The 25530-nt window shown below is 36.3% G+C and overlaps 1 long non-coding RNA gene across 3 annotated transcripts; it reads left to right on the forward strand.

Moving 5' to 3' along the window:
- The first annotated feature begins 3595 nt into the window (after positions 1-3595).
- LOC114084924 (uncharacterized) lies at positions 3596-24550 on the forward strand. Of its 3 annotated transcripts, none has more exons than XR_003581379.2 (3): positions 3596-3657; positions 6726-6782; positions 24349-24550. It is a non-coding gene; the product is annotated as an uncharacterized lncRNA (long non-coding RNA). The 3 variants fall into 3 exon arrangements; XR_003581378.2 differs by having other exon boundaries at positions 3625-3792; XR_003581377.2 differs by having other exon boundaries at positions 3625-3783.
- Positions 24551-25530: the final 980 nt, after the last annotated feature.

Consider the following 25530-nt stretch of genomic DNA (forward strand, 5'->3'; position numbering starts at 1 on the left):
GTATGATTGATCTTAAATCCATTAAACTGATAATTACAAAGACAAAATACAAAGAAAAATACAAATTGCTCATGACATGAAATACAGATAGGTGATGTGTAAGTGAGTTAGCTCAATTTAACCATTCCATAATGTGTGTGTGTATTTCAAAATGTCATGTCATACATGATAAATATATAAGATTTTATGTCGGTTAAAATAATATTTTTAAGTAAGTAAATTAAATATGTTGTCTTAATCAGCTTTGTGTAGCTACTACCAAAATATCTGACAACAACAACTTTGAGAAGGAAAAGTTTATTTGGGGGCTCATAGTTTCAGATGTCTCAGTCCATAGATGGCCCACTCCATTACTCTGGGGCCTAAATTAAGGCCATTCATTCTGTTCCACTCATGGCAGCCAGGAAGCAGAGAGGAAGAAAGGGACCACAAGAAACATAAACCCTTCCTGGGCACACCCCCAGTGACCCACCTTCTCCACCCATGCCCCACCTGCCTACAGTTACCACCCAGTCAATCCAAAGTGGGATGGACTGATTGGGTTACAGCTTTTACAATCCAATTATTTCATCTCTGAATATTTCTGCATTAACACAGGAGCTTTTGGGGAACACCTCATATTCAAACCATAACATGAATAAAGGATGGCTTTTATTTTTGCAAGCCCAACACCCCTTTTATTTTATGTTTTGTGGTGGTGCTAGGGTTTGAACCCGTAGCCTTTAGGATGCTAGACAAGCACTCCACCACTATGCTACATCCCTAGCCTTCACCCCAATACTCTTTTTAACTGCTCCTCCCCCTGGTTGTAAAATAGTCATACTATACTGTTCAGGTCCTTGCCTGAAGGAGTGTGCATGTGACACTGGGCTAGACAACAATAACACCTTTTTCTCCCACCCAATACTGGCTTGCCCAAGGGTAGGCATGTGACCCATGGAGGGCCAATAAGAATCTGAATGTGTTTTATATCTCTGGGACAAGACTTATAAGGTCCATAGAAGCCTTACTATGCTATTGGTCATTCTTCCCACCACATTTAAGAGAGCAAATAATGAAACCATGCAGAGGAAAGCAGAGCCAAGACATCAGGGACACAAGACCTTAACAATATCATTTGAGCACATTGTTTGAATTTAGCTCTTCTTTTTTTCTTTCTTTCTTTCTTTTTTTTTTTTTTTTTTTTTTGACAGTACTGGGAATTGAACCCAGGGGTTCTCTACCACTAAGTTATATAACCAACCCTTTTTAATTTTTATTTAATATCACATCTTAATGAGTTACCCAGGCTGGGCTCAAAGTTGTGATCCTCCTGTCTCAGCCTCCCAAGTACCTGGGATTACAGGTGTGCACAACCCTTCCCTGTGAATCTAGCTGTTTCGAAAGCCAGTGTATTTCCCAGTTATTTTTTCAGTTAAACTGCTTTGAATTAGGTTTTAGTTACTTGCAACCAAGTCCTAACTAGTACAATATGTATATGAAAATAACTTGAAAGGAAATACAATAAACAATTATTATGTTAGGGTAAAGAAATTATGGAATTTTTCTCTATATTTTTAATTCTGTTTGTAATGTAATATTATTTTTAAAATTTTAAATACATCACTTAAGAGAGAAAAAAGGCCCCTATTGGAGTCCACTCAGCAGAAAATGATTTTCTTATAAGGTCCATATGTATGTTGATTTGGGAATCAGAGAAGTTTTTATACACAATCTGCAACTGAGGGGCTAGGCTGCAAACTTAGGTCTACCTCCTGCAAAGCTTAAAAACAAATTTAGGGCTGGGGATGTTGCTCAGTGGAGCATTTGCCTAGCATGTGCAAGGCCCTGGGTTTGATCCCCAGCACTGAAAAATATATATCATATGTTTCTGGAGGTGAAAAGCTTGAGATGGATGTCACTGGGATAAAATCAAGGGTTAACAGGGCTGTATTCCTTCTGGAGGTTAAGGGGAGAATCTGTTTCCTATTCAATTTCTAGAGGTTGTAGCATTATTTTGGCTCATGGCCCATTTTTCCAACTTCCAATCTGGCAGTAGAGCATTTTCCAAGCTCTCTCTGACCCTGCCCTTCCTGTCTGCCTCTTTATAAGGACCTTGTGATCACATTGGATAATCCAGGAAGATCTCTCCATCTTGAGATTCTTAATTACATTTGTAAGGTCCCTCTTGCTACATAAGGTAACATGTCCACAGGCTCCAGGGATTAGGATGTGGAGATCTTTGAAGGGTCTACCATACAACTTATATAACTACAAAATTAAAACTTCAAAATACTACAAAAGTTATCCATAATTCCTCCATCACCCTAATACAATTGCTAATCAATTAACATTAATAATTATTAATAGTATTAATTATTAATATCTTTCTTAACTCCCCAATCTTTTTTCTATTAAGGTTTTTCACATAGTTAGTATTATACACCATTTTGTATCTAATTTTCTTACTTGCTATTTCCACAGTGTTTTCCTGTACTGCCACATGATCTCTATAAACTCATTAACAATGGCTGTGTGTTATTCCAGTGATATGCTGTCATACCTCCCTATTATTAGACCTTTGGTTGACGTTTTCACTCTTACATACAATGAGACACTGAATAAATATGTGTATATAGCTCTTTCTAAATTTGTGGATTATTTCTTATGATGCATTCTCAGAGGTGGAATTACCAAGCCTAAAGACATAAACATTTTGACATGAACAGGCAAGTTACATTCCCAAAGGTTACAGTGATGTCACTGCCACCTGCAAGCAAGGAGAAAGCTTGTTTCACTGCATTCCATCAATCGTTATCACTCTAGGAGAGTGAATTCAAAGACCTTGCCAAATGTCATTTGACTCATTTTCTATATCCTGTTTGTAGTCTCTTTCTTTCTTTTTTTTTCTTTTTTAATAATATTGTGCTGGTATTCAAACCCAGGACCTTGTGCATGCTAAGCATGCTCTCTACCACTGAGCTATCCCCACCCAGTTCTTACTCTGGGGAATCTTGCCTCTAGTTACCACATTTGAGAGAAACCTGAAGGTATAACTTCTCAGGTATGTTTTTACCAGTCATAACTAAATTAGCTAATCAACTATTTCAGCCCTTTCATGCAAAGACAAAATGATTTTTATTTTAATTTTATGATTTTTTATAGTGTAATAGAACAGTGTCATGAGCAAGCTAAGTCATTAACATAGGCCAAACACATTTGTATCTTCCCACAATTTCAGAATTTATTGAATAACAAAATATCCACAGGCTACACCATTTTCAGCCTTGGCATTTCACCAAATACTTATGGATCACTTGGTAATCATAAAACAGGCAAACACAAGTTATTTTGTTCTAATCTTCATTTCTAGTATCCATAGCACTCAAATCACACATCATGCTTTACACAATTATATATGTAGGTTACATATATAATTTCTTATAAAGGCTTACAAAATGTTAAAGCAGCCACAGGGGTTCAGAAGGCTGAGGGGACAGCAAAGGCAGACAGCAGATAGATACCACTGCAAAGAGTCACTGTATGTGGCTGATAAGCTGAGGAACTCGGTCAAGGAGCACAACTGTCAAAGCACAGATAATTATTCTAAGTTAGGGTCCAGATGAACAGCAGTTTCAGAGTTCAGCTTGGAGTGTCAGCTTAAGATGTTAGCCTGGGGTAAGTGGTTGCATGGTTGTCACTGGCAGGAGAAACTGTACTGTGCTTCATGAAGCCTGAGGATGGAGATTCAGAGGTTCTTCACTGTGGTGATTTTCCTGGGGAAGGCTCATGACAAGTGACCAGGTGACAAGGGTCAGTGTGCTGCTGTGTCCAGTCTCCAGTTGCTCCTCCTTTTATGAGTCTTGGGTAAAGGGATTTCTTCATTTGGTGGTCTAGTGTGTTCAATAAGCTCATGGGCCTGTTTTTTTCTGATATGAGTTTGATTTGCCTAAGTATCCATATGCTTCTGACTAATTCGATAAATTCACAGGTGGTTGTTTTTATTAGTATGATTAACTTATAAGTTTGTGTTTTTTGGTTGTGCTAGGCAGACAGCAGTTTTTTACTGGTACAACAAAGTGTAAGTCATTCTACCTCAGCACTTGTACTCAAAATGGAATAACTTATGGCAAATTTCTGCTTTACAAAATGAAGTAATTCAGGGGTAGGCACTATCTGAGAACTACCATTCTATACATCGTGGAGTAACTCAGTATCAACTTGCTCGCTTCAGACAGACAATGCCAATCCTCACTACAACAGCTGTGAAGCACATCTGGAACACGTCAACATACCGTTTTTGTGTTTTACTGCCAGGCCCAGTGACCCACCCAGGTGATTCTCAGGCTGCTTGCTCTGCTGAACTTGAGAGAAAAGCGGCCTGACCTCCCAGTCAGTCCTGGCCAAGCATGCCATCTCAGGTGGCTGGGAACAATACAGAGAGGTAAAGCCAAGTTGGCATTTAGACTCATGGCTGCCTCCAGTCAGAAGTTAAAGCAGTGTTCTGAAAATGATGATAACATCACAATGCTACTACCAACAAGAAGAACAAACATCTATTGGGTAATTGTTAAAGTTCAGGCAGTGTGCTGAGTACTACATGTGGATTATCTCATTTCTTCTTACAAGAACTCAGAAGCTATCTGCTATCAAAACCATTTTAAAGATAATGAAATTGAGACTCAGAGAAGTTAAGGAACTTGTCCAAGACCACAAGGCTCATAAGAGGCAAAGTCAGAATCTTAGGTCAGATTTCACGTAACTCTAGAGGAGGATTCTTAACCACTTTGTTAGTGGTATTTTGTGCTAAAAATATTTACAATATATTGTCTCAGTATGTTACTCACCAAAATACAGTGTCTTAAGTAAAAGCAACTGGTGCCTTTCTGAACATTCAAAGAAAAGAAGGCTCCTAAACAATAGTGGAACCTTGGAAGAGAATCATAGAAAAGGTGTTTATACCTTGCTCACACATTATTTTGCTATCTGATTTATGCTTTCAACTGGGAAATACCAAGAAGAAATAAATGTGTAATTTATGCTTTCAACTGGTTTGTCTTCCAGAGCAGAGGGCCAGCACCTTCAATTCTAGGCTCTGTAATATCCCAGTAATACCTTAACTCCAGGTCTGGCCCGAGGGCACTGGGATACAGAATCCTAGGTGGAAGTCCTTGGAAGGGAATTCTTAATCTCTCAGCCAGGAAGATGCACCCAGACATAGATACTCCAACAGAAATGGATGGCTGGTGTTGCAGCCCAAAGAGCCTCCAAAACAGCTTCAGGGCTGGGGTTGTGGCTCAGTGGTAGAGTGCTTGCCTAGCATGCATGAGGCACTGGGTTCGATCCCCAGTACCACATAAAAAAAACCTAAATAAACAAAATAAAGGTATTGTGTCCATCTACATCTAAAAAACAAAACAAACAAAAAATCCAGCTCCAGATTCAGAAGTCAATCCCAACCAATAATTTTGCCTGCCACCAGCAGTTTCCCCTTAGAATGTCTTTTTTCCTTGTTTTCTTTCTTTCTTTTCTTTTTCTTCCTTCCCCAACCCCAAGGGGTGGGGGGTGGGTTTGAAATCAGGTGTGCTTTACCACTAAGCTGCATCCCCAGCCATTTTTATTTTTGATTTTGAACCAGAGTCTTGCTAAGTTGCTTATGGCCTTGCTAAGTCACTAAGGCTGGGCTTGAACTTGCAATCCTTCTGCCTCAGCCTTCTGAGCTGCTGGGACTACAGATATACAAGTACCATGCCAGGCTTTTTTCTTGCTTTTTTTTTTTTTTTTTTTTTTTGATGCTGGGGATTGAACCTGTGAGATTCTTAAACACTGAGTCACATCCCCAGTCCTTTTTATTTTTTATTTTGAGACGGGGTCTCACTAAGTTGCAGTTGCTCAGGGCTTCAGAGGCTGGCCTCAAACTTGCAATCCTCCTGCCTCAGTCTCTCAAGTAGCTGGGATTACAGGTGTGCACCACTGTACCATGATATACTGAAAAATCCTAAAGGCAGTGCCTTGGACAGGTGTCAACATCTAAATTGCTTCAACCTTCAAAGAGAGCAGCTGCCAGAACCAAGAATCACTTCTGGAAGCAAGTGATTAAAAAAAAAAAAAAAATCTCCCTGGGTGCAGTGGTGCAATCACAGGGGCTCAGGAGGCTGAGGCAGGAGGTTCATGAGTTCAAAGCCTGCTTCAGCAAAATCAAGGTTGTGATAAGCAACTCAGTGATTACCTTGTCTCTAAATAAAATACAAAATATAGGGGCTGGGATATAGCTCAGTTGGTAGAGTGCTTGCCTTGCATGCACAAGGCCCTGGGGTTCAATCCGCAGCATCAAAAAATAAATAAATTAATTAATTTAAAAAAAAGATATTGTGTGTCCATCTACAACTAAAAAATATTTAAAAAAAAAATACAAAATAGGCTAGAGATGTGGCTCAGTGGTTGAGTGCCCCTGAGTTCAATCCCTGGTACCCCCACAAAAAGCACTCTCTTGGTATCCTTGGTCCCTGTGCTCTGGAACCCTTTCCTGCTGTCCTTGTGGCCTAGGGGTGGAGATGGTTTCTCACTGCTCCTAATCACTGAATTGGATCACACTGCTAGTGGTTTCTTGGTCCTTTATCCCCTGTGTGGTGTTTATTAATATCTCTTGGTTTTAAACACTCAGAATGTTATTTGTTTCCAGACTAGAAATCACCCTTGTAGGTTCTGTTGCCTACATCATGTTACCTCTTTCTCTTGCCTTTCAGTTATCATATTTCAAGTACGCTATTATGATTTAAAAGTCCTAAATTCGCACCCTTAGGGTAAGTATTGATTTTCCCATCTAAGAGGCATGGTAAATACTTTTGAAAGTTCTTTTTTTTCTGAAAGGGAAAATATGAGTCTGTTAGATCCACAAAGTCAAAAGTATATAATAAGTAATTATATAAAATATATAATATATATAAATGAATAAAGAAATAAAAATGTACATGAAATTATGAAGGAAAACCTATATAAATACATGTTTTCACAAATGACAGGTTTCTCACTAACTATGTGCTGATATTTGGAATTTAACTGGGACATGGGTTCATACTTGAAAATATATTTATATGTATGACATTATATGTCAGTATATTAACATACCTGTCAAAATACTATGTTTCATATAAATTCCCATGATTATATGTTTAAGGGCTTTTGCACCTTGTGGTGGTATTAGGTGTAGGGATACTTTGAGGGGTAGGGCTAGGGTTAGCAATAGGAAGTCCACATATATACTGATATAAAAGAATAAAAAAATGAAAATATATGTGAAATTGTGTAGAATGACCCTATATGTTTTCAGTCAGTATAATTGTGTGCTGATATTTTGGTTTAAATCTGGGCTATGGCTTTATAAATGAAAATGTATTTATATATATGATGTTATATGTGAGTGTGCAAATGTACCTGTAAAAATATCTATGATTTTCATATAAACGCCATTGTTTATAATTTAAGTGCTTTTGTGCTTTGTGGAAGTGTTAGGGGTAGGAGTCCATGGGGTGTAGAGCTAGAGTTATGGTTAAGGAATAAGCATATACATCAGTATAAATTTATTAAAAAATTAAAATACATATAAATTATGTAGAAAAATCTATATGAATATATACATGTGACAATCAGATATGTTTCTTGGTACCTAGGTACTGATGTGTGAGATTAAAACTAGGTCATGGATTCATATGAAAAAAAAAATATATATATATATATGATATTATAGGTAGGCATATATTGTACCTGTCAAAATATGTATGATTTTCATATAAATGCCCATTATTTTATGTGTAATGGTTTTTGGGCTTTTCTGTAGTATTAGGGGTAGGAGTATATTAAGGGTTGGGGCTAGGGTTAGGGGAGGGAATTAACATATATATCAATATAAATGAATAAAAAAAGAAATTATATGTGAAATTATGTAAGAAAACCATATAAATGTATATGTTTTCATATTCAGACATATATCTAAGTAGCTGTGCACTGAGTTTTGGGGTTAAAAATTGGCCATGGATTCATTCATGAAAATATCTTTATATATATGATAATATATGAGAGTATATAAAAGTATCTGTCAAAATATCTATGAATTTCATATAAATGCCCATGAGTAAAGGTGCAAGGGCTTTTGCATTTTGTTGTAATGATAGGGGTAGAAGTACATTGAGGGGGAGGGCTAGGGTTAGGGTTAGTGTTTGAACAAATATACAGTGTAGATAAATAAACATGATAATACATGTAAAATTATGTAATAAAACTTATATAAATACGTTTTCATAATTGACAAGTTTCTGAGTAATCCTGTTTTGACATTTTTTATTAAAATGGGCCAGTGATTCATACATGAAAATATATTTATATATGATGTTATATGTGAGTATACAAATGAACCTTTCAAAATATCTATGATTTTCATATCAATGCCCATGATTATACGTGCAAGGGCTTTTCACTTTGTGGTAGAACTAATGGAGGTGTACTATTAGGGTTGAAGTAAGGTTAGGGTTGAGAAATAACCGTATATATCAATATAAATGATTTCTTAAATGAAAATATATGTGAAAATATGAAGGAAAACCTATACAAATAAAGGTTATCAACACAGGTGTCCTTCTAACTGTGAGCTTATGTTTTGTTTTAAAATTGGGTCGTGGATTTATACATGAAAATATCTTAGAAGATGGAAAAATATACCCTGTTCATGGATAGGCAGAACTAACATCATCAAAATGGCGATATTACCAAAAGTTCTCTATAGGTTTAATGCAATGCCAATCAAAATCCCAATGGCATTTCTTGTAGAAATAGAGAAAGCAATCATGAAATTCATATGGAAAAATAAACGACCCAGAATAGCAAAAACAATGCTAAGCAGGAAGTGTGAATCAGGCGGTATAGCGATACCAGACTTCAAACTATACTACAGAGCAATAGTAACAAAAACAGCATGGTACTGGTACCAAAACAGGCGGGTGGACCAATGGTACAGAATAGAGGACACAGAAACCAATCCACAAAACTACAACTATCTTATATTTGATAAAGGGGCTAAAAGCATGCAATGGAGGAAGGATAGCATCTTCAACAAATGGTGCTGGGAAAACTGGAAATCCATATGCAACAAAATGAAACTGAATCCCTTTCTCTCGCCATGCACAAAAGTGAATTCAAAATGGATCAAGGAGCTTGATTTCAAATCAGAGACACGCCGTCTGATAGAAGAAAAAGTTGGCTACAATCTACATACTGTGGGGTCGGGCTCCAAATTCCTCAATAGGACACCCATAGCACAAAAGTTAATAACTAGAATCAACAAATGGGACTTACTCAAACTAAAAAGTTTTTTCTCAGCAAAAGAAACAATAAGAGAGGTAAATAGAGAGCCTACATCCTGGGAACAAATCTTTACTCCTCACACTTCAGACAGAGCCCTAATATCCAGAGTATACAAAGAACTCAAAAAATTAGACAATAAGAGAACAAACAACCCAATCAACAAATGGGCCAAGGACCTGAACAGACACTTCTCAGAGGAGGACATACAATCAATCAACAAGTACATGAAAAAATGCTCACCATCTCTAGCAGTCAGAGAAATGCAAGTCAAAACCACCCTAAGATACCATCTCACTCCAGTAAGATTGGCAGCCATTATGAAGTCAAACAACAACAAGTGCTGGCGAGGATGTGGGGAAAAGGGTACACTTGTACATTGCTGGTGGGACTGCAAATTGGTGCAGCCAATTTGGAAAGCAGTATGGAGATTTCTTGGAAAGCTGGGAATGGAGCCACCATTTGACCCAGCTATTCCCCTTCTCGGTCTATTCCCTAAAGACCTAAAAAGAGCATGCTACAGGGACACTGCTACATCGATGTTCATAGCAGCACAATTCACAATAGCAAGACTGTGGAACCAACCTAGATGCCCTTCAATAGACGAATGGATAAAAAAAATGTGGCATTTATACACAATGGAGTATTACTCTGCATTAAAAAATGACAAAATCATAGAATTTACAGGGAAATGGATGGCATTAGAGCAGATTATGCTAAGTGAAGCTAGTCAATCCCTAAAAAACAAATGCCAAATGTCTTCTTTGATATAAGGAGAGTAACTAAGAACAGAGTAGGGTCGAAGAGCATGAGAAGAAGATTAACATTAAACAGGGATAAGAGGTGGGAGGGAAAGGGAGAGAGAAGGGAAATTGCATGGAAATGGAAGGAGACCCTCAGGGTTATACAAAAGTACATACAAGAGGAAGTGAGGGGAAAGGGAAAAATAATACAAGGGGGACAAATGAATGACAGTAGAGGGGGCAGAGAGACAAGAGGGGAGGGGAGGGGAGGGGAGGGGAGGGGGGATAGTAGAGGATAGGAAAGGCAGCAGAACACAACAGACACTAGTATGGCAATATGTAAATCAATGGATGTGTAACTGATGTGATTCTGCAATCAGTATATGGGGTAAAAATTGGAGCTCATAACCCACTTGAATCAAAGTGTGAAATATGATATATCAAGAACTATGTAATGTTTTGAACAACCAACAATAAAAAATTAAAAAAAAAATTGGGTCGTGGATTTATACATGAAAATATATTTATATATATTGTTTATGTGAGCTTATAAATATACATGTAAAATTTATTATTATTATTATTATTATTATTATTATTATTATTATTATTATATAAATTCCCCTGATTATATGTGCAAGAGCTTTTGCATTTTTAAAAAAATTTTTAGTTGTAGTTAGACTCAATAACTTTATTTTATTTATTTATTTGTGGTGCTTAGGACCGAACCCAGGGCCTCACACATGCTAGGTGAGTGCTTTTACTGCTGATCCACAACCCCAGCCCCAGGCTTTTGTATTTTGTTATAGTGTTTAATGTAGGGGTTCATTGTGGGTTAGGTTAAGGGTTAGAATTAGGGAATAATCATATATATTAATGTATATTAAAAAAATGAAAATATCTATGAAATTATATAGGAAATTTTATATAAATAAGTTTTTTCACAATCAGTTTCTCAGTACCTGGAAGCTGACATTTGAAATTAAAATTGGGCCATGGATTCATAAATGAAAATATATTTTTATATATGATATTATATGTGAGTTTATAACTATACCTGTCAAAATATCTATGATTTTCATATAAATGCCTATGTTTATACATTCAAGTGCTTTTGTGCTGTGTGGAAGTGTTAGGAGTAGGAGTCTATGCAGACATCTAGGCCTAGGGTTAGGGTAATGGAATGAACATATATATCAATATAAAAAAATTAAAATGTACATAAAAATTTATATAAATATATGTTTTCGCATCAGGTTTCTGAGTAGCTGGGTATTGACATTTGGGATTAAAACTGGCCTGGATCATACAAAAAATATATTTATAGATATGTTTATATGTGAGTATAAGAATGTACCTGTCAAAATATTTATGATTTTCATATAAACACCTATGCTTATACATGCAAGGGCTTTTGCAATTAGTTGCAGTATTAGGGGAAGGAATTCACAGAAGAGTAAGGCTGGGGTTAGGGTTAGGGAATGAAGATATATTTCAACTTAAATGAATAAAAATGAAAATATATGTGAAATTCTGTAGGAAAATGTGTAAAAATATATATACTTTCACAAATGCATAGTTGTCTGTATAGCTGTATGAGGACATTTTGGTTTAAATCTGGGCCATGAATTCATACATGAAAATATATTTATATATGATATTATAGGTGAGTATATAAACACACCTGTCAAGACATCTATGATTTTCATATAACGCCATTTTTAAAAGTATACTTTTTTATTTGTTTTAATTAGATATACATGACAGTAGAATGCATTTTGACACATCATACATAAATGGAGTATAACTTCTCATTCATCTGGTTGTACATAATGTAGAATTACACAGGTCATGTAATCATATATGCACATAATAATCTCTGATTCATTCTACTATCATTCCCATTCCCAAACCCCCTCCCATCCCTTCACTCCCCTCTGTATAGTCCAAAACATCTCTATTCTCCCCCAGGCCCTATTGTGAATTAGCATCTGCATATCAGAGAAAACATTGGCTTTTGATTCTTCATGATTGGCTTATTTCGTTTAGCATACTATTCTCCAGTTCCATCCATTTACCAGCAAATGCCATAACTTCATTCTTCTTTAAGGCTGAGCAATATTTCATTGTGTATATATACCAGTTTCTTTATCCATTTATCTGTTGAAGGGCACCTAGGTTGGTTCCACAGTTTAGCTATCATGAATTGAGCTGCTATAAATATTGATATGACTGTGTAACTGTAGTATGCTGATTTTAAGTCCTTTGGGTAAAAACCTAGGAGTGGGTCAAATGGTTGTTCCATTCCAAGTTTTCTGAGGAATCTCCATACTGCTTTCCATAGTGGTTGCATCAATTTGCAGTCCCACCAGCAATGTATTAGTGTACCTTTTCCCCCACATCCTCGCCAACATTTATTGTTGCTTGTATTCTTGATGATTGCTATTTTGACTGAAGTGAAATGGAATCTCACACAATACCTTTATTTATTTATTTTTATATGGTGCTAAGGATTGAGCCTAGGGCCTCACACATGCTAGGCGAGCACTCTATCTCTGAGCAACCCCAGCCCTCAGTGTAGTTTTTTTTTTTTAATATATTTTTTTTAAGTTGTTATCCAGCACGATGGTGCATCCTGTCATCCCAGCGCCTGGGGAGACTGAGACAGGAGAATTGAGAGTTCAAAGCCAGCCTCAGCAATTGAGAGGCACTAAGCAATTCAGTGAACTCTGTCTCTAAATAAACTAAAACTAGGGCTGGGAATGTGGTTCAATGGTTGAGTGCCTCTTAGTTCAATCCCTGATACCAAAAATATATGTATATTTTTTAAGTTGTTGATAGACTTTTTATTTATTTATTTATTTATTTATTTATTTATTTATTTATTTATTTATTTATATGTGGTGCTGGGAATCAAACTCAGTACCTCACACATGCCAGACAAGTCCACTACTGCTCAGCCCCAGCCCCAGCCCCCTCAGTGTAGTTTTGATTTGCATTTCTCTAATTTCTAGAAATATTGAACATTTTTTTCATATATTTGTTGATCGATTGTATTTCTTCTTCTGTGAAGTGTCTGTTCAGTTCCTTAGCCCATTTATTGATTGGATCATTTGGGGGGGTTTTGGTGTTAAGTTTTGAATTCTTTGTATATCGTGGAGATTGATGCTCTATTTGAGGTGTTGTGATAAAGATTTTTTCCCATTCTGTAGGCTCTCTCTTCACATTATTGATTGTTTCCTTTGCTGTGAAGAAGCTTTTTAGTTTGATTCAATCCCATTTATTGGTTCTTGATTTACTTCTTGTGCTTTAGGAGTCTTGTTAAGGAAGTCAGCTCGTAAGCCAACATGGTGAAGATTTGGGTCTACTTCTTTTTCTATTAGGCACAGGGTCTCTGTTCTAGTGCCTAAGTCCTTGATCTACTTTGAGTTGAGTTTTATGCAGGGTGAGAAATAGGGATTTAATTTCATTTTGCTACATATGGATTTCCAGTTTTCCCAGCACCTTTTGTTGAAGAGGCTATCTTTTCTCCAATGTATGTTTTTGTCACATTTGTCTATTGTTTCATAATGTATTTATGTGGGTTTGTCTATGTGTCTTCTATTCTGTACCATTGGTCTATATATTTGTTTTGGTGCCAACACCATGCTGTTTTTCTTACTATGGCTCTGTAGTATAATTTAAGGTCTGGTATTATGATGCCTCCTGCTTCATTTTTCTTGCTAAGAATTGCTTTGGCTATTCTGGGTATCTTATTTTTCCAAATGAATTTTATGATTGCTTTTTTTTATTCCTATGAAGAATGTCATTAGGATTTTAATAGGAATTGCATTAAATCTGTATAATGCTTTTGGTAGTATGGCCATTTTGACAATATTAATTCTGCCTCTCCAAGAGCATGGGAGATCCTTCCATCTTCTAAGGTCTTTCTCAATTTCTTTCTTTAGTGTTCTGTAGTATTCATTATAGAGTTCTTTCACTTCTTTTGTTAGATTGATTCCCAAATATTTTATTTTTTCTTTTGAAGCCATTGTGAATGGGGGAACTTTTCTAATTCTCTTTCAGTGGAAGGAGAATGTGTATAGGAACACATTTTCAAATGTGTATAGGAACACATTTGATTTATGGGTGTAAATTTTATATCCTGCTATTTTGCTAAATTCATTTATTAGTTCGAGATCGTTTCTGGTGGAATTTTTTGGATCTTCTAAATATAGATCATGTCATAAGCAAATAGTGATAGTTTGAATTCTTCTTTTTCTATTTGTATCCTATCCCTTTAATTTTTTTCTTCTAATTGCTCTTGCTAGAGTTTAAAGGATGATGCTGAATAAAAGTAGTAAAAGAGGGCATCCTTGTCTTGTTCCAGTTCTGAGAGGGAATGCTTTCCATTTTTGTCCATTTAGAATGATGTTGGCCTTGAGTTTAGCATAGATAGCATTTACAATGTTGAGGTATGTTCCTACTATTCCTAGTTTTTCTAGTGTTTTGAACATGAAGGGGTGCTATGTTTTGTCAAATGTTTTCTCTGCATCTATTGAGATGATCATATGATTCTTATCTTCAAGTCTATTGATGTAATGAATTAGATTTATTGATTTCCATGTGTTGAACCAACCTTGCATCCCTTGGATGAACACCACTTGATCATGGTGCTCTACCTTTTTAATACATTTTTGTATGTGATTTACCAGAATTTTATTGAGAATTTTTGCATCTATGTTCATCAGGGATATTGGTTTGAATTTTTTTTCCTTGATGTGTCTTTGTCTGATTTTGGTATCAGAGTGATACTAGCTTCATAGAATGAATTTGGAAGGGTTCCCTCCTTTACTATGTAATGGTATAATTTGAGAAATATTAGTGTTAATTCTTCTTTAAAGATCTTGTAGAACTTGGCTGAGAATCCATGTGATCCTGGGCTTTTCTTAGTTGGTAGGCTTTTGATAGTGTCTTCTATTTATTGCTTGAGATTGATCTGTTCAAATTGTGTATGTCCTCCTGGTTCAGTTTGGGTAGGTCATATGTCTCTAGAAATTTGTTGATGTCTTTAAGATTTTCTATTTTATTGGAGTATAAATTTTCAAAATAGTTTCTAATTATCTTTTGTATTTCAAAAGTGTTCATTGCAATATTTCATTTTTCATCATGAATTTTAGTAATTTGAGTTTTCTCTCTTCATTAACATGGCTAAGGGTTTATCAATTTTATTTATTTTTTTTTAAAAAAAACTTGTTTTGTCAATTTTTTCAATTGTTTCTTTTGTTTCAATTTCATTGATTTCAGCTCTGATTTTAATTGTGTCCTGTCTCCTACTGCTTTTGGTGTTGATTTGTTTTTCATTTTCCTAGAGTTTTGAGATGTAGTGTTAAGTCTTTTATTCATTGACTTTGTATTCTTTTAATGAATGAGTTCCATGAAGTGAACTTTCCTCTTAGCACTGCATTCATGGTGTTCCAGAGATTTTAATATGTTCCATCAGAGTTCTCATTTACCTCCAAGTATTTTTTATTTCATCCCTGATTTATTCTGTTATCCATTCATCATTCATAGCATATTATTTAGTCTCCAGGTGTTGGAATAGTTTCTATCATTGATTTCTAATTTCATTGCATTATGATCTGATAGGATGCAGGCTTATCTCTATTTTTTTGTATTTGCTAAGAGTTGCTTTATGGCATAAGATATGGTCTGTTTTAGAAAAAAGATCCATGTGCTGCAGAGAAGAAAGTATATTTGCTTATTGATGGGTGAAATATTCTATATATGTCTGTTAAGTCTAAGTTATTGATCGTATTATTTAGTTCTTCAGTTTCTTGTTTAGTTTTTGTTTGCAAGATCTATCCAGTAGTGAGAGAGATGTGTTAAAGTCACCCAGTATTATTGTGTTGTGGTCTAATATATATATATATATATATATATATATATATATATATATATATATATATATATATAGTGCTGAGGATCAAACCCGGCATCTCACACATGCTAGGTGAGCACTCTACCACTAAGCCACAACCCCAATCCTCTATTTGATTCTTGAAGTTGAGAAGGATTTGTTTGATGTACATTGGTGCTCCATTGTTTGGGGCATAAATATTTATGATTGTTATGTCTTGTTGATTTGTAATTCCCTTAAGCAGTATAAAATGCTCCCCTTTGTCCCTTCTGATTAACTTTGGCTTGAAGTCCACTTTATCTGATAAGAGGATAGAAACCCCTGCTAGTTTACACAATCCATGTGAGTGGTATGTTTTCCCCATCCTTTCACCTTCAGTCTGTGGATTCCTGCTTATGAGGTGAGTCTACTGGAGATAGCATATTTTGGGGTCTTGTTTTTTAATCCAATCTGTTGGTCCATGTCTTTTAATTGATGAGTTTAAGCCATTAATGTTCAAGGTTGTTTTTGAGATATGATTTGTGTTCTTGGTCATTTTGGTTATTTGTAGTTTTTAATTTGAATTAGTTTCTCCTTTGATTGACCTTCTTTAGTGTAGTTTTTCCCTTCCTTGGTTTCCCCCCTTTTTTTTTCATTTCATCTTCATGGAATATTTTGTTGAGAACATTCTGAAGTACAGGCTTTCTGGTTGCAAATTCTTTTAATTTTTGTTTATCATGGAAGATTTTTTCTTCAAATCTGAAGCTTAATTTTGCTGGCTATAGGACTTGGTTGGCATCCATTTTCTTTCAGAGCTTGGTATATGTTATTCCAGGACCACCTATCTTTGAGGGTCTGGGTTGAGAAATCAACAGAGATCTGTATTGGTTTCCCCTTATATGTAATCTGATATCTTTCTCTTGCAGCCTTTAAAATTCTATCCTTATTCTGTATGCTAGGCATTTTTATTATAATGTGCCTTGATGTGGAGATAGCATATTTTGGGGTCTTTTTTAAAAATATTTTATTTACATTTTAATTTTCGGCGGACACAACATCTTTGTATGTGGTGCTGAGGATCAAACCTGGGCAGCACCCATGCCAGGGGAGCGCGCTACCTCTTGAGCCACATCCCCAGCCCCGTGGGGTCTTGTTTTTTAATCCAATCTGTTGGTCCATGTCTTTTAATTGATGAGTTTAGGCCATTAATGTTCAAAGTTGTTTTTGAGATATGATTTGTGTTCTTGGTCATTTTGGTTATTTGTAGTTTTTAATTTGAATTAGTTTCTCCTTTGATTGAGGAGGTACGAGAAAATGTGAGGTACGAGAAACCTTAGGGACACTATAAATCCATGGGGTAGAAACTCTACTGCACATTTGGGATCCTGTATGTATCCTGTATTTGATTTTCCATTTTATTCTTTAGATTTGGGAAATCTTCTGATATTATCTTATTGAAAAGTTTGTGCATTCCTTTTGTTTGTATCTTCATGCTTTCATCTATCCCAATAAATATTAAATTTGGTCTTTTCATGTTATCCCTAATTCTTGGAAGATCTGTTCATAGTTTCTTAACATCTTTTCTCCATGGTCAACTCTATTTTCAAGATTATATATTTTGTCTTCATTGCCTGAGGTTCCAAAAGTGGTCTAGTTTGTTGGTGATGCTTTCTATTGAATTTTTAATTTGGTTTATCATTTCCTTCATTTTAAGGATTTCTGTTGTTGTTGATTTTTTTTTCAGATTCTCTGTGTCTTTATTGAAGTGATCTTTTGCTACCTGTATTTGCTCTCTTACATCATCCTTTACTTAACAGATCAGTTTAACTATGTACATTGTAAATTCCTCCTCTGACATTTCTTCTGACATTGTGGTGTCAATGGATTGTTATTGGAGTATCTTGGTTTGCTTGGGGCAGTTTGTTCCCTTGCTTTTTCATGTTGTCTGTGTGTCTACTCATCTAATAATATGGATCTGAGGCAGTAGAGTTTCTACCCCATGAATTTATAGTGTCCCTAAGGTTTCTCGTACCTCACTTATGGGGAAGCTGCCTGTCTGCTTTCTTGGTTTCATACCACAGAGTAGCCAGAAACATAACCTCCTCTATTCCACCATCTTGGATGTCTCCAATTCAAAATTTATGAGTAGCTGAGTGATGACATTTGGGATTAAAACTGGGCCATGGATTCACACATGAAAAAAATGTATAGTGAGTAAATAAATGTACCCGTCATGATATTTATGATTTTCATATAAATTCCATGATTATTTATGCAAAGGCTTTTCACTTTGTGGTAGAATTAAGTGTAGGAGTACTTTCAGCAGTTGAACTAGGTTTAGGGTTGAGAAATAAGTATATACATCAATATAAATGACTAAAAAATAAAAATATACTTGAAATTATGAATGAAAACCTATTTAAATATACATGTTTTCTAACTCACCAGGTTTCTGAGTAGCTATGAGCTGACAGTTGGGATTAGACTGTGTTATGGATTAATAAGTGAATATATATATATATATATATATATATATATAAAATATTATGTGTGAGTATATAAATGTACCTGTCACAATATTTATGATTTTCATATAAAAGCCCATATTTACACATGCAAGGGCTTTTTTACCTAGTGGTAGTGTTAGGGGTAGGATTACATTTTTGGCTAGGTCTAGGGCTATATTTAGGGAATGAAATAAATATCAATAAAAATGAATATATGTAAAAAAACTGTATAAATATATGTTTTCACAAATGCATAGATGTTAGTATAGCTGTATGCTGACATTTTGGTTTAATCTGGTCATATATCTATACATGAAAATATATTCACATATATGATGTTACATGTGAGTATATAAATGTACCTATCAAAATATCCAAGATTTTCACATAAATGCACATGATTTTATGTGGAAAGGTTTTTCATTTATAAATTCTCATGAATATATATTCAAGAGCTTTTTCTCTGTGTGGTAGTGTAAGAGGTAGGAGTATATTGAGGGGTAGGGCTAGGGTTGGGGTTAGGAAATGAACATATGTATCAATATAAATGAATAAAAGAAATGAAAATATATGTGAAAATTTTAAGGAAAACCTATATAAATATACATGTTTTAACAATCAGATAGCTTTCTTAGTATGTGTGAAGACATTTCAGTTTAGAACTCAGCTATGGGTTCATACATGAAAATATATGTGTATATATGATATTTTATGTGAGTATATATGTGTGGGCCAAAATATCTATGACATATAAATTCCATGATTATACATGCAAGTGCTTTTTCTCTTTGTGGTAGTGTAAGGGGTAGGAGTACATTGAGGGGTAGTGCTATGGTTAGGGTTAAAGAATGAACATGTATATCTATATAACTGAATAAAAGTGAATTTATACATTAATTATGTAAGAAGACCCACATAAATATGTATTTTTTCACAATCAAACATATTTCTAAGTAGCTGTGTGCTGACATTTAACTTTAAAACTAGGTCATGGATTCATACATGAAAGTATATATATATAACATTATGTGTGAGTATATAAATGTACCTGTCAAAACATCTATGATTTTCATGTAAATGCCCATGATTGGATGTGCAAGGGCTTTTGCACTTTGTGGCAGTGTTAGGGTAGGAGTATATTGAGGGGTAGAGCTAGAGGTATGGCTAAAGAATGAACATATGTATCAGTATAAGTGAATGAAAATATAAGTGAAATTATTTAGGAAAATTTATATAAATATATATGTTCTCACAATCAAATAGGTTTCTGAGCACCTGGGTTCAGAATTTAGGATTAAAACTGGGCTATGGATTCATACATGAACATATATTTATATATGATATTATATGTGAGTATATAAATGTACCTATCAAAATATCTAAGATTTTCATATAAATGCCCATGATTATATGTGCAAGGACTTTGTTATAGTGTTAGGTAGGAGTACTTTTAGGGATAGTGTTAGGGTAAGGGTTAGGGAATAAATAATATATCAATATTAATGAATAAAAAAAGAAAATAAAAAAGGGCTTTTGGGCTTTGTGGTCATGTTAGTGTAGGAGAACATTGAGGGGTAGGGGTAGGGTTAGGGTTAGGAAATGAATATATAGAGAAATATAAGTGATTAAAAAATTAATATATATGTGAAATTATGTTAAAATATATAATTTGTATGTTTCACAAATTCATAGATGTCTGTCTAGTTTTGTGCTGACATTTTGGTTTAAAACTGGGCAATGGATTCATACAAGAAAAAAATATATGTATATGATATTATAAGAGATATACTCTCTTATATACTGCACTTGTCAAAATATCTGTGATATTTATATAAATGCACATGATTATATGTGCAAGGGCTTTTGTGTTTTTTGGTAGAGGAAGGGTAGCCCTAACATTAAGGGGCAGGGCTAGGGTTATGGTTAGGACATGAACATAAATATCAATATAAATGAAAATATATGTAAAATTATGTAAGAAGACCAGTACAAATATATATATTTTCACATTCACATTTCTGAGTAGCTGTGTGCTGACAGTTGGGATTAAAACTGGGTTATAAAATCATTTGTGAATATATATATATATATATATGTGTGTGAGTATATAAATGTACTTGTCAAAATATCTATGATTTTCATATAAATGCTTATGCTTATACATGCCTATGCTTTTGCATTTTGTGGTAATATTTGGGGTAAGAATACATTAAGGGTAATGCTTGGGTTAGGATTAGGGAATAACCAACTATATTGATATAAATTAATAAAAAAATGAAAATATGGGTGAAATTAGGTAGGAAAAAACTATATAAATAGATGTGTTTTCACAAACTCATAGGTGTCAGTCTAGCTTTGTGCTGACATTTGGGATTGAAACTGTACCATGGATTCATATATGAAAATATATTTATATATGTGATATTTTATGAGAGTGTATAAATGTACCTATCAAAAATCTTTGATTTACATGTAAATGCCCATAATTATACGTGCAATGATTTTTGTGCTTTGTGGTAGTGATTGGGTGAGAGTACATTGAGGGGTGGGGCTAGGTTTAGAGTTAGGGAATGAACAAATATATCCACATAAATGAATAAACAATAAAAATATACATGAAATTATGTAAGAAAGACTACATAAGTATATATGTTTTCACAATCATACATGTTTCTGAGTAGCTGTGTGCTGACATTGTGATTAAAACTGGCCCATGGATTCATACATGAAAGTATGTTTATATGATATTATATAAGAAGATCTATCCAGTATATAAATGTACCTGTCAAAATGCCTATGATTTCCATATAAATGCCCATGATTACACGTGCAAGGGCTTTTGTGATTTGTGGTAATGTTAAGGGTAGAAGTAGGGGTAGTGCTAAGATTAGGGTTAGGGAATAAACATATACATCAATATAAATGAATAAATGAATGAAAATATATGCAAAATTATGTAGGAAACTGATATAAATATATAGGTATTCACAAATTCATAGGTGTTAGTCTGGCTATTTGCTAACATTTTGGTTTAAAACTGGGCTATGGATTCCTACATGAAAATATATGTACCTGTCCAAATATCTATGATTTCATACAAATGCCCATGATAATAAATGTAAGGGCTTTTGTGCTTTGTGGTAGTGTTAGGGGTGGGAGTGCATTGAGGAATAGGTCGAAGGCAAATTAAAATATCAAGGTCTAAATGATTTTTGTAATCTAGGACCCAAAGTTTGTAGGTAGACCCCCCAAGCCACATTTTCTAAGATTTAGAGTCTGCCCAGACCCTGAAAGTCTGAGAGATGCTGGTGCCTTCCTCCTCCTCCAGGTGCACTCAAAGCTCTCTCTCTCTCTCTCTCTCTCTCTCTCTCTCTCTCTCTCTCTCACACACACACACACACACACACACACACACACACACACACCCCACCTGGGAGCTCTGGGCCTGAGGTCTGCCTGTAGAAGCCCTAGCTCTCCCAGCTTGAGGTGCTGTCCAGATGCTGAGAGTTGGGAGGTTCTGCTGCCTCCGGAAATGGTATGGGAGCTGTCCAGCCTAGGGAGTCAGCACCAGTAGTGGAGCTAAGAAGGGCCTCAGAGCCCAGGCAATGCCTGCAAAGCCCAGGATCCCAGAGCCTCTGAGCTAAGCTAGCATAGCCAGAAGAGCCCTTGGAGGACATGCCCAACTATACAAAGGAGGAAAACGTGACCCAGAGAGGACAAGTGTTGGCTGAGGAACACATAATCCCACCCAGCAGCAACTCTGAGTCCAGCACGTCCCCCATGTTACTACACTCTGTGTTCCCCCTCCTCCATCATGGAGTATTGTGTGTTCACTGGCCAGTGTCTGCTGGACACATGCCTATCATTGACCATAATGCTTGCTTATACAGCCCATTAATGGTGCTTTTATCATCTCATTTAATTAGCTATGGTGGCACTATTATCACCACCCTCATTTCCCCGTTAGAGACTGAAGCACAGAGAGGTAGGTGACATACCTAGGGGACTGGAGCCAGTAGTGAGAGCATTGGGTCAGGGAGGGCTGTCCAGTAAGGGGACACCTGAGCTGGACTGAGAAGAGGCATTCACTAGGAGGGTGAGGGAAGGGGAAGGACAGTGTAGGGAAAGGGGCTAATAAGAACAAAGCCTAGATTTATGAGGCTGGGGAGAGGGACAGACTGAGACAGACTGGCAATCAGCATGGCAGGAGCATAGGGCCCATAGATAAAGACAGAGGGTGAGGTCAAAATAGTGATAGTGGTGGTCTGGACTTCAGCCCAAAATATTTGGAGGAGTAGAGCCTGCCTTAGGGTCCTCCCCAAGGTGTTCCCAAGGGGATGTGGCTCATTTCTCCAAGTATGCTGTAAGTTCCCCAAGTAAGAATGTTATCCATCTCTGTGGGGTCTCCCTCCTCTGCACCCTGAGGCTGGAGCCCCATGTCTTTTATGATAAAGGCCGAAGGGGTGGCTACCAAAACCAAAACCCTCAGGCTCTGGCCTTTGGGGTACACCTTCTGCCTCCTTTTGTGTTTAGCTGGAGGGTGGGAGGAAGGATGATTGAGGGAAGGGCCAGTAGGAGAAAGATCACATCACCCTGCTGAACTTGCCTCCTGATGAGATACAATAAGATAATGAAGGGAATTCTCCTGCATTGAACATTACTGGGCACTTTACTTTAGACACTTTTAAATATGTTATTTTATTTAACCCCCTGAACAACCCTTCACTTTGCAGTTGAAGAAACTGAGACTCAAAATTTACCTGAGTTGTTTGCCCTGCAGACATTCTTCCCACAGCCTGCTCCCAGTAACACAGACCAAGAAGTCAGGGGACTCTTCTAAAGTGAAGCTGTTGGTCTTGCTTACCTGCTGCAACCTTTCTTAAAACTGCACTGTAGTTTAAGGTCTGAGGCTCTCCCATCCTCCCTGGCTCCATCCCCCTTTTTGCACACAGGCATTTGCTTAATAATCCACTGACATCTAATCCTGTCTTGGTGTCCACATCTTGGTAGACCTGGGCTAATAGCTGTACAGCTGGTGGTGGCCAGGTGGGCAGAGATCAACCCCTAATCACCTCTATGCCTCATGTGCCACCTGCTATGGTGCAGTTGGAAGCATCTGTGTTGAAACATGGAGCTGGCTGCCTGGTTTTCTTTTTCTTTTTTTTTTTTAGAGAGAGAGAGAGAGAGAGAGAATTTTAATATTTATTTTTTAGTTTTCGGGGGACACAACATCTTTGTTTGTATGTGGTGCTGAGGATCATCCCCAGCCCCTGGTTTTCTTTAATATTCATATGACAGGGTTCCCTCCTTCTGCAGCTCACTAGCTTTCTTCCAGAAGGAGTGACAGTCTGGAATTGCAGAGAACGCAGTGTTGTTGATTTGGTTGGTAATAATATATTCTGATTTCCAGAAACTAGGCATGAAGAACTCTGAACTAATAAAATGACTCCATTAAAAATTATCATTTTCAGGGGCTGGGGCTGGGGCTCAGAGGTAGGGCGCTCGCCTGCCATGTGTGAGGCACTGGGTTCGATCCTCAGCACCACATAAAAATAAAATGAAGATATTGTATCCACCTATAACTAAAAATAAATATTTTTTAAAATAATTACCATTTTCAGGAAAAAAGAAGAAAGGGAAAAAAAGGGAGAGGGAATTTCATCAAAATAGAGGAAAGATAGGTAGAGTAGACCAAGGGGATTGAGGAGGAGGATGAAGGGATGGGAAAGGGGAAAAACAGTGGAATGGCTGTTTCTTGCCTTTCTTCTTGCCTTTCCCTGGACTCCAGTGGGGAAGACAGTTTGTGAAGGTTTATTTTCCCCCATGGAATGAGTATTCAAGCCTGCTTTACATCTGCCTCTTGGTTATAGTTTTTATTTTGTCTTAGGCCTGAACACTTCCCCCTACAATGATGATGTTCAAAGACTCCTGAGATCTACACAACCCATATGACCTGGAGGCAAATGAAATGGGAAGTAATCTTACAGATGGTATATACACCCCCAGATGAGGGAGAGAGCAAATTTCTTGGAAAGCTGTGTAAATAGATTCTTTCCACAAACTGAATAAAGCATAAAAGGAATTCATAATCTGTGGCTTATTCTCCCTTTTGTTCCCCATATCCAGAGTATACAGAGTGGTACTGGATAAATATTTTTAGTGTAAAAAATGATCATTATTTAGTTCTTTTTTAATTATAGATAGCACCAGGATACCCCTGACATAATCACAAAAGCATAGAACACAATCCGCTCCAATTCAGTCCCTGGCACTTTCCTCCATACCTGCTCCCCTCCTTCACTCCACTGATCTCTTCTTAACCTGTTTACAGTTTGTACTTCACTGTTTTTTAAAAATTAGAGTCGTGTGGATAAACCTGATATGGGGACCCAACTTGTCACATCCCTGCATACATATACAAAAGTTCAGTCAGATCCATTCCACTGTTTTCCCCCTTTCCCATCCCTTCATCCTTCTCCTCAATCCCCTTGGTCTACTCTACCTATCTTTCTTCTATTTTGATGAAATTCCCTCTACTTTTTTCCCCCTTTTTTTCTTTTTTTTCCTGAAAATGACAATTTTTTAATGGAGTCATTTTATCAGTTCAGAGTTCTTCATGAGTAGTTTCTGGAAAGCAGAATATATTATTAGCAACCAAGTCAACAAAAGAATGATATGTCAGAAAATTTCAGAAATTTATTAAAAAACCATTGAGTTCATACTTGAATCAAATGAGTAGTAGCTGTGGCTGCTGTCTCAAGGCCCCAAGTAGAGGAGAGGAACATGACTGTTTTTAAAGATTCCTCAGTTAGGAGATGAGATAACACCTGGACTATAAATGTGCTGCACTTGGACATCCTAATGCCAACCTCCATGGTTTTTATGCCCTTATCACAAACACCTTCTCACAAGGCTACCCATTCTGACCTTAGTCAGATGATGTCAGCCCTCCATCACACGGGCAAATTATGGTCTGCAAAGAAATCCAGCTTTGGTCCAGAAGAAACATGGTCATGGAATAGCTGGGTGTTACAAGAATGCTGGCACATCAGGGAGAAGAGAGCACCAG

The sequence above is a fragment of the Marmota flaviventris genome, chromosome 2 (genome assembly GCF_047511675.1).
Source record: "Marmota flaviventris isolate mMarFla1 chromosome 2, mMarFla1.hap1, whole genome shotgun sequence".
Classification (NCBI taxonomy): Eukaryota; Metazoa; Chordata; class Mammalia; order Rodentia; family Sciuridae; genus Marmota; species Marmota flaviventris.